This window comes from Schistocerca piceifrons, chromosome 10 (genome assembly GCF_021461385.2).
Source record: "Schistocerca piceifrons isolate TAMUIC-IGC-003096 chromosome 10, iqSchPice1.1, whole genome shotgun sequence".
Classification (NCBI taxonomy): Eukaryota; Metazoa; Arthropoda; class Insecta; order Orthoptera; family Acrididae; genus Schistocerca; species Schistocerca piceifrons.
In genome coordinates this window covers 782267-795058 of record NC_060147.1, presented here as the reverse complement: position 1 = coordinate 795058, position 12792 = coordinate 782267, and positions in this window count along the sequence as shown.

Here is a 12792-nt window from a genome sequence, read left to right as displayed (position 1 = left end):
CCCATACCATGACGCCGGGTGAAACGACAGTACGGCGATGACGAATACACGCTTCCAATGTGCGTTCACCGCGATGTCGCAGAACACGGATGCGACCATCACGATGCTGTAAGCAGAACCTGGATTCATCCGAAAAAATGACGTTCTGCCATTCGTGCAACCAGGTTCGTCTGTGGGTACACCGTCGCAGGCGCTCCTGTCTGTGATGCAGCGTCAAGGGTAACCGCAGCCACAGTCTCCAAGCTGGTAGTCCATGCTGCTGCAAACGTCGTCGAACTGTTCGTGCAGATGGTTGATGTCTTGAAAACGTCCTCATTTCTTGACTCAGGGATCGAGACGTGGCTGCACGATCCGTTACAGCCGTGCGGATAAGATGCCTGTCATCTCGACTGCTAGTGATACGAGGCCGTTGGGATCCAGCACGGCGTTCCGTATTACCCTCCTAGACCCACCGATTCCATATTGTGCTAACAGTTATTGGATCTCGACCAACGCGAGCAGCAAAGTCGCGATACAATAAACCGCCATCGCGATCGGCTACAATCCGATCTTTATCAAAGTCGGAAACGTGACGGTACGCATTTCTGCACCTTACACGAGGCATCACAACAACGTTTCACCAGGCTACGCCGGTCAACTGCTGTTTGTGTATGAGAAATCGTTTGTAAACTTTCCTGACGTCAGCACGTTGTAGGTGTCGCGACCGGCGCCAACCTTGTGTGAATGTTCTGAAAAGCTAATCATTTGCAGATCACAGCATCTTCCTCCTGTCGGTTCAATTTCTGCGCCCGTAGCACGTCATCTTCGTGGTGTAGCAATTTTAATGGCCAGTAGTGTAGTTTGTATGCACCCCTACCCCTCCGTAGCCCCGAGCTGACGCACCTGTGCATAAAGTGCGCCAATCAAAAATAAAATCATTTTGTGTGGTTCCGTTGTTGTTTCACAACTGCAAACTTACACCCATTCTGTGACTATTGGTTCAGGTGACACAGCGATAAATTGTGTTGTCATACGTCTAAATGAGCAACAGTTATGTAAAATTGAAAAGCAGCTAGGCGAGAAAAAAATGTACGATTCGTGCAAAAGAACGATTCCGATTACGAACTAGCAGCATAATGCCATATTCAGGCAGTTGTCTACGAGATAATTAGTGATAGAATAAGCAGCTGGCTGGGATCTGATACAGCGGCACTGCTTAATGCTTCGAGTGGGTCATTACTGCCTTTGTAACATCTGCCCTTGACGACAGAGTGTTACTGTGAAAATTCATTTCATTATTGTTTAATAGAACATGGGTTAAGCTCATATTATGTAAGTTTATTTTCTCGTTGTTTAAATAAACTAAGATTAAACTGTGATATTTATTATATATATATCTTACTTCGATAAAATAAAGGAAGCTACCTATACATATACCCAAAGCACGCGCCGCGCGCTCGCTTGTGTTATGAAAAACGACGCGCCCACTCAATGGCTACCAACAGTGGTTCCAATGGCTCTGTGCACTATAGGACTTAACTTCTGAGCTCATCAGCCCTTTTGAACTTAGAACTACGTAAACCTAACTAACCTAAGGACATCACACACATCCATGCCCGAGGCAGGATTCGAACCTGCGACCGCAGCGGTCGCGCGGCCCCAGACTGTAGCGCCTAGAACCGCTCGGCCACTGCGGCCGGCGTTAGCAACAGTGGTACGGACACTTGTCTGTACACGAGTCACATCTGTTGGCCGTTCCTGACGCTTCCATGTCGTCGTCCTCATTCCAGTACACTCCAATATCAGCTGCGAAATTGACGGTGGAGCTCCAGAAGCGATGTACTGACTAGCCGTGCAGCTGACAAAAACAACTACTGAAGAAATGTGTCCTCAAAAATTTCGACCCTGCCTTCCTCTGTGAAACAGGAATAATAAAACACCCCCTGTGCCAGCCTTACTTCAGTCCTCCTTTGTTCCTCGAACACTTTACGAGCGCAAAGCCTTTGCGAATTAAGGCAGGCGCGCGCCGCGAGATTGGACCCGGCCGATCCGCCGGCGCCTGCTTGCCGATGCATCACGCCCGCACCGTAACCGGCTCTCCTCAGGAACTTCCGCCCTCACCTTGTCGAAAAACGGCCGCCTTTGTCTCGCTTCTCTTTTCTCTGCTGAACCCGAATTTCGAACAAGGATTTCACTGACTCCTTGAGTAGACGTCCACAGCTCACTTTTCCTCTCGTATGCTATAAGGGAGACACGGTTAACTGTGCGCAGTGGGTAATTGTACGCACTCATTAACAACGAGGGGCCAGAGGCAGTGGGATCGACTTTTTGCAACCAAATATACGGTGTAGTAGGTTGAGACCCCAGGTAGCACATCCTGCAGCCGTCCGCAGCTGCTGGTCTGCTGGCCAGCGTTGCTCCTTCTGGATCGTGGGGTCCCTTGTTCGATTCCCGGCCAGGTTGCGGATTTTCTCTGCCGTGTGTTTTCCTCACCATTTCATCATCATTCGTGAAAGTGGCTACACTGGACTGTGTACAGATTGGGACTCTGCACGGGCGCTGAGCACCCCCACAAGCTAACCACCGCCGTGAAGCCATCCACCCTCGTGGGCCCTCCTCTCCGAGTAAATGACGACAACATTTAGGAATTTGCGTCATACTTAAAAAAGGTAGTCTGGTTGCATGGAGTAAAGCGGATAATAGCAATACATGCAAGAGGCTGTGGATTCGAATCTTATCACATGCAATAAATTATTTTTATTTTAAAATATTTTTCAAAATAACTTTGATCATAATTTTTATTGTTAATTGGTTTAAATGTAAGCTTTTATTTCCGTTCTATTGTCACATTATTTTAATCACTGAATGAACGTCTTTCGTTTGCTTTATTTTTTCTTTATATGATTCTTTTTGTATATAGAATTTTTTTATTATGAATTTAATTACATTAATCTGTGATAAATATTTGAAAATTACGATCTATCAGTTAAGCCGACTTGTCTTAGAAGAAAGATTAAGGAAACGCAAACCTACGTTTCTAGCATTTGTAGACTTAGAGAAAGCTTTTGACAATGTTGACTGGAATACTCTCTTTCAAATTCTGAAGGTGGCAGGGGTAAAATACCGGGAACGAAAGGCTATTTACAATTTGTACAGAAACCAGATGGCAGTTATAAGAGTGGAGGGACACGAAAGAGAAGCATTGGTTGGGAAGGGAGTGAGAGAGGGTTGTAGCCTCTCCCCGATGCTATTCAATCTGTATATTGAGCAAGCAGTAAAGGAATCAAAAGAAAAATTTGGAGTAGGTATTAAAATCCATGGAGAAGAAATAAAAACTTTGAGGTTCGCCGATGACATTGTAATCCTGTCAGAGACAGCAAAGGACTTGGGAGAGCAGTTCAACGGAATGGACAGTGTCTTGAAAGGAGGGTATAAGATGAACACCAACAAAAGCAAAACGACTATAATGGAATGTGTGGTGTGACCGCCAGACACCACACTTGCTAGGTGGTAGCCTTTAAATCGGCCGCGGTCCATTAGTATACGTCGGACCCGCGTGTCGCCACTGTCAGTGATCGCAGACCGAGCGCCGCCACACGGCAGGTCTAGAGAGACTTACTAGCACTCGCCCCAGTTGTACAGCCGACGTTCATAGGAATGGTTCACTGACAAATACGCCCTCATTTGCCCAGACGATAGTTAGCATAGCCTTCAGCTACGTCATTTGCTACGACCTAGCAAGGCGCCATTACCAGTTATATTAAGCTTATTATAAAACCTGTACCGTCAAGAGCGATGTACACCAATTATGGATTAAAGTTAAGTATTACATCATCTACGTACTTTATTTGCAATTCTCAAGACCTTGTCCTGATACAGACCTCACGCCAGTCTGCGTGTAATTAAACGCGCGCATTTCGGCCTCCTCTAGCAACACGGTGTTGACACTTCTGCCAATACTTCAGAATGTAGTCGAATTAAGTCGGGTGATGCTGAGAGAATTAGATTAGGAAATGAGACACTTAAAGTAGTAAAGGAGTTTTGATATTTGGGGAGAAAAATAAGTGATTATGGTCGAAGTAGAGAGGATATAAAATGTAGACTGGCAATGGCAAGGAAAGCGTTTCTGAAGAAGAGAAATTTGTTAACATCGAGTATTGACTTAAGTGTCAGGAAGTCCTTTCTGAAAGTATTTGTATGGAGTATAGCCATGTATGGAAGTGAAACATGGACGATAAACAGTTTAGACAAGAAGAGAATAGAAGCTTTCGAAATGTGGTGCTACAGAAGACTGCTGAAGATTAGATGGGTAGATCACATAACTAATGAGGAGGTTTTGAATAGGATTGGGGAGAAGAGGAGTTTGTGGCACAACTTGACTAGGAGAAGGGATCGGTTAGTAGGACATGTTTGAGGCATCAAGGGATCACCAATTTGGTAGTGGAGGGCAGCGTGGAAGGTAAAAATCGTAGAGGGAGACGAAGAGCTGAATACACGAAGCAGATTCAGAAGGATGTAGGTTGCAGTAGGTACTGGGAGATGAAGAAGCATGCACAGGATAGAGTAGCATGGAGAACTGCATCAAACCAGTGTCTGGACTGAAGATCACAACAACAACAGCTAAGCCGGCCGGAGTGGCCGAACGGTTCTTGGCGCTACATTCTGGAACCGCGCGACCGCTACGGTCGCAGGTTCGAATCCTACCTCGTGCATGGATGTATGTGATGTCCTTAGGTTAGTTAGGTTTAAGTAGTTCTATGTTCTAGGGGACTGATGACCTCAGAAGTTAGGTCCCATAGTGCTCAGAGACATTTGAACCATTTATCAGTTAAGAAACACAAGACCTAACAATCTGTTTATATCGACGGTGCAGTGTGAAAAATGTAATTCTCGTTAGTAGATTTGCAATTCTTTTGCATGGTAATAGTCAAGGAAACATTTAAAACATAGGCTAAATACCTAGTGCACTATGGACTAAATAATTCAGATGAAGACTGAAATGAGAGAAGGGTTCATAAGTATAGCGAAGTTCAAACAATACGAGAAATAGATTTAATGAACGCAATAATGTGGTCGAAAAAAAATAGGGTGATCAAACACAAGAAATCAAATCGAAATTAATAAATAAAATTAACTAAAACACATCAACAACGATTTGAAGTGGAGAAAGAATGACAGGAAGAAAAAGGAGAGCAGATGAAGAAGTTGATAGTAGCGATGTGACAAATGAATAGAAATAAATAATTGTATTTAAACCAATTAACTGAATAAAAGAGATTAAAATCATTTCCGTTAAGATTTTAAAATAGAAAAAGTCATGCACCAGACGAGATTCGAGCCCACACTCTCCCGCATCTGAAACTACTATCTCATCTTTTTTATTTTTTAAAAAAGATCTTATTTTGTTAGTTACTGTTCGTTACATTTTTTTCGGGGTGGACGTCCCGTGACACGCCTTAAAGTTCCTCGCTGATCCATTCACTCAATCCTTTTTATTACAGAGGGCAGCCAACACTACTCTGACCGAACACGCCGAGCTACTGTGCCGACGGAAAGCCGCCACCGTTTCTTTATCTCATTTTTGTTCGTCGCACTTGTTTGGGGCGGACGTCACACGAGACGCGGTCAAGTTCGTCGTTGATACATTCACCGCTACACCACTGAACTCGTCTCATTGATGTAAGTTCGTTAACACTTGAGTGTCACACATAATTTCTAATACTTTTTTCGTCAATTCCTCGCAAATGAGGACCCACGAGGGTGAACGGCTGCAGTGCGTCATACCTGGGTGTTAAGCTGGATGAATGTACGGATGGCTTTAAAAACCCGATCCCACCGCTGGGGACATCTCCTTGTAAGAGTTATTCGCTGGTACCTGTGGGGTTTCAGAATAAGGTTATGCCAAAATTATGAGACGGAACTGAAAAACCAGACACATGTCAGTGACTGGAGCACCTCGCCAAGTTTTTATGTGCCACCACAGGAGGTCAACATGGCGACCGTACGTGACGTGGCGGACACCACCACGTGTGCGTGTTTCACCCAGTCCTGCTGCTGTCCAGAAACGTGAGTACCTCCTCCTAAGAACGTTTCATATCACAATTTTGGCAGTTGGTGCAAATGGCTCTGAGCACTATGGGACTCAACTTCTTTGGTCATGAGTCCCCTAGAACTTAGAAGTAATTAAACCTAACTAACCTAAGGACATCACACACATCCATGCCCGAGGCAGGATTCGAAGCGGCGACCGTAGCGGTCGCGCGGTTCCAGACTGTAGCGCCTATAACCGCTCGACCACTCCGGCCGGCATTTTGGCAGTATTTAGTTTTCATTGCAGTAAAGTGGTGCAGCACATGAGAGATGCTACCACGGCAAAGGACGTCCTTTATCTCTGATTAGATGTTGAGCTGTTTGTAGTTGTAAAGTTGACCATTCTGGAAGAACGTTGCATATAAGTGAAAATGGCGGATAAACGTGATGTAAGATATATTCCGAAGGATATCGTATCCTCAAATAAAAGCACACAAATGAAATCAGATCCATCAGACTGGAAGCAGAATGTAAAGAAAAATTGGGAGGATTGTGAAATCTCATATTTCTGCAGTTGGTAAAGGTACAGCTGAAAAGAAATAAACCAAATGTGGTATGTACAAGAAATTTGTATATCAGTACAACGTAAAAACTTTACGCTAGAATAATTTCTTTGATTTTGGCGTTGCTTTGGGCGAAACAACAACGGGACAATGATACAACTACCTTGTTTTGACGATATATTTTACAACAGTAGAGCAAAAGTTTATTGTTTCGGGACATAGCTTTCTGCCCTGGAATCGCAGTTTTACTTTAATCGGGGAAACAGAAGAGTTCTGGATGTCGCGATTACCTAGGGAGTGGAATGGAATATCTGAATCTCGTTTAAGTACGGCCAGTATGAAGTGCGACTAGAATTTGAAGATTACTAGTTAAATGGTTGAGTATCAATGTAGATGATCCAAATTCAGTGTATCTGTGTCTTAGTCATAAAATCATTCAGCCTTGCACACGTCATTCTCTGCTAAAAACAAAACAGGAAATCGACCTCAAGTTACGTTTTCTTTCTTATACAAAGAGCTTCTTCCTCTGTCGGCAGAGAAGATGAGAGCGTTTCTGGATGTAAGTAAATATCTTGATGTGCAATAGAGGGAATTTTATGTCAACTTACCACCACAGCGAACAGTGCACCTTATTTTCCTCTGCTCAATATTTTCTATGTTATTCTTTCTTGTCCTACGTATAACTAGGTTTTTCTTTAGTTCAGAGGTTAATTAAATAAATACACTGTATTATTTCAGTGTAGGAGATAATATATATTATAAAAGTAAATGTACCAAATGCGTGCCGCTAGAACTCAGAAACGGGGCCCGAAACGATCAAGGGAGTTATATGGCGTGGCAGCTCTATATACCCCACCCATGACGAAGGTTCAGTTTTTACCTGAAGGGAGTGCTTTTAAAGATTTATGGGCTGGGAACTTTCGCCCTCTTGAAATTTCTATAACATTTCGGAACATTCCAGAGTATTCGAAAACATTCCAGAACATGTTATGGAATTCGCCACTGGTGATGCTACCCATTAGTAGCGGTGCACAAAGCAAGATCCGTAGCGGGTTCGAATGTCAGTTTCCAGTCAGCGACAAAGGGAGGAATTGAAAAAGTAGTGCATTGAGTGAATAAAAAAAAAGTGTGGTGGGGAGGCTTGCGTGCCTCAGCGATACAGATAGCCGTACCGTAGGTGCAACCACAACGGAGGGGTATCTGTTGAGAGGCCAGACAAACTTGTGGTTCCTGAAGAGGGGCAGCAGCCTTTTCAGTAGTTGCAGGGGCAACAGTCTGGATGATTGACTGATCTGGCCTTGTAACATTAACCAAAACGGCCTGGCTGTGCTGGTACTGCGAACGGCTGAAAGCAAGGGGAAACTACAGCCGTAATTTTTCCCGAGAGCATGCAGCTTTACTGTATGGTTAAATGATGATGGCGTCCTCTTGGGTAAAATATTCCGGAGGTAAAATAGTCCCCCATTCGGATCTCCGGGCAGGGACTACTCAAGAGGACGTCGTTATCAAGAGAAAGAAAACTGGCGTTCTGCGGATCGGAGTGTGGAATGTCAGACCCCTTAATCGGGCAGGTAGGTGAGAAAATTTAAAAACGGAAATGTATAGGTTAAAGTTATAGTATGAATTAGTGAAGTTCGGTGGCAAGAGCGACAAGACTTTTGGTCAGGTAAATACAGGGATATAAATACAAAATCAAATAGGGGTACTGTAGGAGTATGTTTAATAATGAATAAAAAAATAGGAGCGCCAGTCAGCTACTACTAATAGCATAGTGAACGCATTATTGATGCCAAGATAGACACGAAGCCCATGCCTACCACAGTAGTACAAGTTTATATGCCGACTAGCTCTGTAGATGACGAAGAGATGGAGGTATGATGAGATCAAAGAAATTATTCCGATACCGAAGGGAGAGGAAAATTTAATACTCATGGGGGACTGGAATTCGAGAGTAGGAAAAGGAAGAAAAGGAAAAGTTTTTGGTGAATATGGAATGGGGATAACGAATGAAGCAGGAAGCTGCCTGGTAGAATTTTGCACAGAGCATAACTTGTTCAGAGTTAACACTTGGTTTAAGAACCATAGAAGAAGGTTGTATAGATGGAAGAAGCCTGGATATACTGACAGGTTTCAGATAGATTATATAATGATAAGACAGAGATTTAGGAACCAGGTTTTAAATTGTAAGACATTTCCAGGGGCAGATGTGGACTCTGACCACAATCTATTGGTTACGAACTGTAGATTGAAACTGAAGAAACTGCAAAAAGGTGGGAATTTAAGGAGATGGGACCTGGATAAACTGACTAAACCAGAGGTTGTGTAGAGTTTCAGGGAGAGCATAAGGGAACAATTGACAGGAATGGGGGAAAGAAATACAGTAGAAGAAGAATGGGTAGCTCTGAGGGATGAAGTAGTGAAGGCAGCAGAGGATCAAGTAGATAAAAAGACGAGGGCTAGAAGAAATCCTTGGATAACAGAAGAACTATTGAATTTAATTGATGAAAGGAGAAAATATAAAAATGCAGTAATTGAAGCAGGCAAAAAGGAATACAAACGTCTCAAAAATGAGATCGACAGAAAGTACAAAATGGCTAAGCAGGCATGGCTAGAGGGCAAATGTAAGGATGTAGACGCTTATCTCACTAGGGGTAAGATAGATACTGCCTACAAGAAAATTAAAGAGACCTTTGGAGAAAAGAGAACCACTTGCATGAACATGAAGAGCTCAGATGGAAACCCAGATCTAAGCAAAGATTGGAAAGCAGAAAGGTGGAAGGAGTATATAGAAGACGTAGATGAATATGAAATGGGAGATATGATACTGCGTGAAGAGTTCGACAGAGCACTGAAAGACCTGAGTCGAAACAAGGCCCCTGGAGTAGACAACATTCCATTAGAACTACTGACGGCCTTGGGAGAGCCTGCCACGACCAAACTGTACCGTCTGGTGAGCAAGATGTATGAGACAGGCGAAATACCCTCAGACTTCAAGAAGAATATAATAATTCCAATCCCAAAGAAAGCAAGTGTTCACAGGTGTGAAAATTACCGAACTATGAGCTTCATAAGTCATGGCTGCAAAACACGTACACGAATACTTTACAGACTAATGGAAAAACTGGTAGAAGCCGACCTCGGGGAAGATCAGTTCGGATTCCGTAGAATTGTTGGAACACGTGAGGCAATACTGACCCTACGACTTACCTTAGAAGATAGGTTAAGGAAAGGCAAGTTTAAGTTTCTAGCATTTGTAGATTTAGAGTAAGTTTTGACAATGTTGACTCGAATTCATTCTTTCAAATTCTGAAGGTGGGAGGGGTCAAATACAGGGAGCGAAAGGGTATTTACAATTTGTACAGAAATCAGTTGACAGTTATGAGTCGAGGGGCATGAAAGCGAAGCAGTGGTCGGGAAGGGAGTGAGACAGGGTTGTAGCCTATCGCCGATGTTATTCAATCTGTATATTGAGCAACCAGTAAAGGAAACAAAAGAAAAATTCGGAGTAGGAATTAAAATCCATGGAGAAGAAATAATAACTTTGAGGTTTGCCGATGACATTGTAATTCTGTCAGGGATAGCAAAGGACCTGGAAGAGCAGTAGAACGGACTGGACAGTGTCTTGAAAGGAGGATGTAAGATGAACATCAACAAAAGCAAAACGAGGATAATGGGATGTAGTCGAATTAGATCAGCTGATGCTGAGGGAATTAGATTAGGAAATGAGACAAAATAGTAGGTGAGTTCTGTTATTTGGGGAGCAAAATAACTGATAATTGTCGACGTGGAAAGTATATAAAGTGTAGACTGGCTACGGCAAGGAAAGGGTCTCTGAAGAAGAGAAATTTGTTAACATCGAGTACAGATTTAAGTGTCAGGAAGTTTTTCTAAACGTATTTGTATGGAGTGTAGCCATGTATGGAAGTGAAACATGGACGATAAACAATTTAGACAAGAAGAGAATAGAAGCTTTCGAAATGTGGTGCTACAGAAGAATGCTGAAGATTAGATGGGTAGATCATATAACTAATGAGGAGGTAGTGAATAGAATTGGGGAGAAGAGGAGTTTGTGGCACAACTTGACAAGAAGAAGGGGCCGGTTGGTATGACATGTTTTGAGGCATCAAGGGATCACCAATTTAGTGCTGGAGGGCATCGTGGAGGGTAAAAATCGTAGAGGGAGACCAAGAGATGAATACACCAAGCAGATTCAGAAGGATGTACGTTGGAGTAGTTACTTGGAAATGAAGAAGTTTGCACAAGATAGAGTAGCATGGAGAGCTGCATCAAACAAGCCTCTGGACTGAAGACCACAACAACAGTAAGTGAGAGTAGTCAAAGTGGTACAGTGACTGAATATCAATCGAAAATCAAGTGTAAAGAGTGTGTAAAGTGCACTTAGTGTATTTGTTAACAACAAGTTGATTTGGTTTATGTTTTCGACAACGTCCAAACGTAAATGAGGGGGAGATATTGACAGTTGTGAATCAAAACGGCGAAAACAAAAAGAATAGCGAAAAAATGAAACAGACGAAGATCGCGAAGCACGTTTAGGTTGCAAAAGAACGATAAAGACAGGAACCAAGAATCGCGGCACAATCTTATAACAAAAGACTGCGAAATCAAGCTAGCCATGAAAGGAGGAAGTTTTACGTTACATGACCGGGGAAACTCCTGAATTACTTCTCCAAAATATATAAGAGAACAACGATTGCTTTCATATGACTATTTTCGGCGTCAGCCGACCGGTGTGGCCAAGCGGTTCTAGGCGCTTCAGTCTGGAACCGTGTGACCGCTACGGTCGCAGGTTCGAATCCTGCCTCGAGCATGGATGTGTGTGATGCCCTTAGGTTAGTTAGGTTTAAGTAGTTCTATGTTCTAGGGGACTGAAGACATTTGTGCTTGGATGGAAAAAACGTAATCGATTTCATCTCGAGTCTGTTGACTCAGGGATAGAGACGTGGCTGCACGATCCGTTACAGCCATGCGGATAAGATGCCTGTCATCTCGATTGCTAATGATACGAGGCCGTTGGGATCCAGCACGGCGTTCCGTATTACTCTCCTGAACCCACCGATTCCATATTCTGCTAGCAGTCATTGGATCTCGACCAACGCGAGTTGTGTAATTTATGCAAAAAGCATGATCCAAAAGTCGTAGAAGACTCCAGTCTATTTACATGTGCATAATGTTTATAAAGTCAATTTATGACGTAGCATAGGAAGTAATCGAACCAAACATTATTCATGCTCTCCAACATACATCGATTCTTTTGACACTGTTTTGTCTTTTGTCTACCACCGTCTTGCTATACAAGCAATCGTCTGGAAAGATGTTGAGGTATCGATGTAGTGTTCTACCCTGTCCGTGTCTTCTGAGCTCAGGAAAGCGCTGGATCTTGCTTACTGTTCCGCGGAATACTTGCGCTCACCTGTGTTATAAAAAGACGCGCGACGCGACGTAGCGCGTAAATAACTCATCTGTTATCCGGAGGTGAGTTTACGCAGCGCATATTTTACGTCCGTGTGTGGCGGCAACGGCGCCGGCGTCGGCTGTGCTGTGATGTCGCTGCAGTAGACCAGCAGCACGGTGCGCAGAGTTCCAGGGAGCACAGGAACACGGCAGGCGGCACGCAGCAGCAGCAGCAGCGCGGACCCGGCTGCAGGGCGTGTCGAGAGTGGCAGCCCTGGTCAGGCAAGTTGCCGAAGGCGGATCCGAGCTGAAGTGCGGGAACCGCTGCAGTCTCATCCGAAATGTTCTGCTGCAGTTCTCGAAGACCGAGAGGGTCGTCGCGACACACTGTGGACTTGAGGGCTCCCCGCACACAGTAATCGCACACTGGGAGAGCACGTGACCTGGGTGAGCAGCTAGGGTCGCCACCAGACTCACCTCTGATGACATTCACATCTCCTATTGAATCATCATCATCATCATTTAAGACTTATTATGCCTTTAAGCGTTCAGTCTGTAGCATAGGTCCCCTTATAAAATTCCTCCACGATCCCCTATTCAGTGCTAACATTGGTACCTCTTCTGATGTTAAACCTATTACTTCAAAATCATTCTTAACCGAATCCAGGTACCTTCTCCTTGGTCTACCCCGACTCCTCCTACCCTCTACTGCTGAACCCACGAGTCTCTTGGGCAACCTTGCTTCTCCCATGTGTGTAACATGACCCCACCATCTAAGCCTGTTCGCCTTGACTGCTACATCCACAGA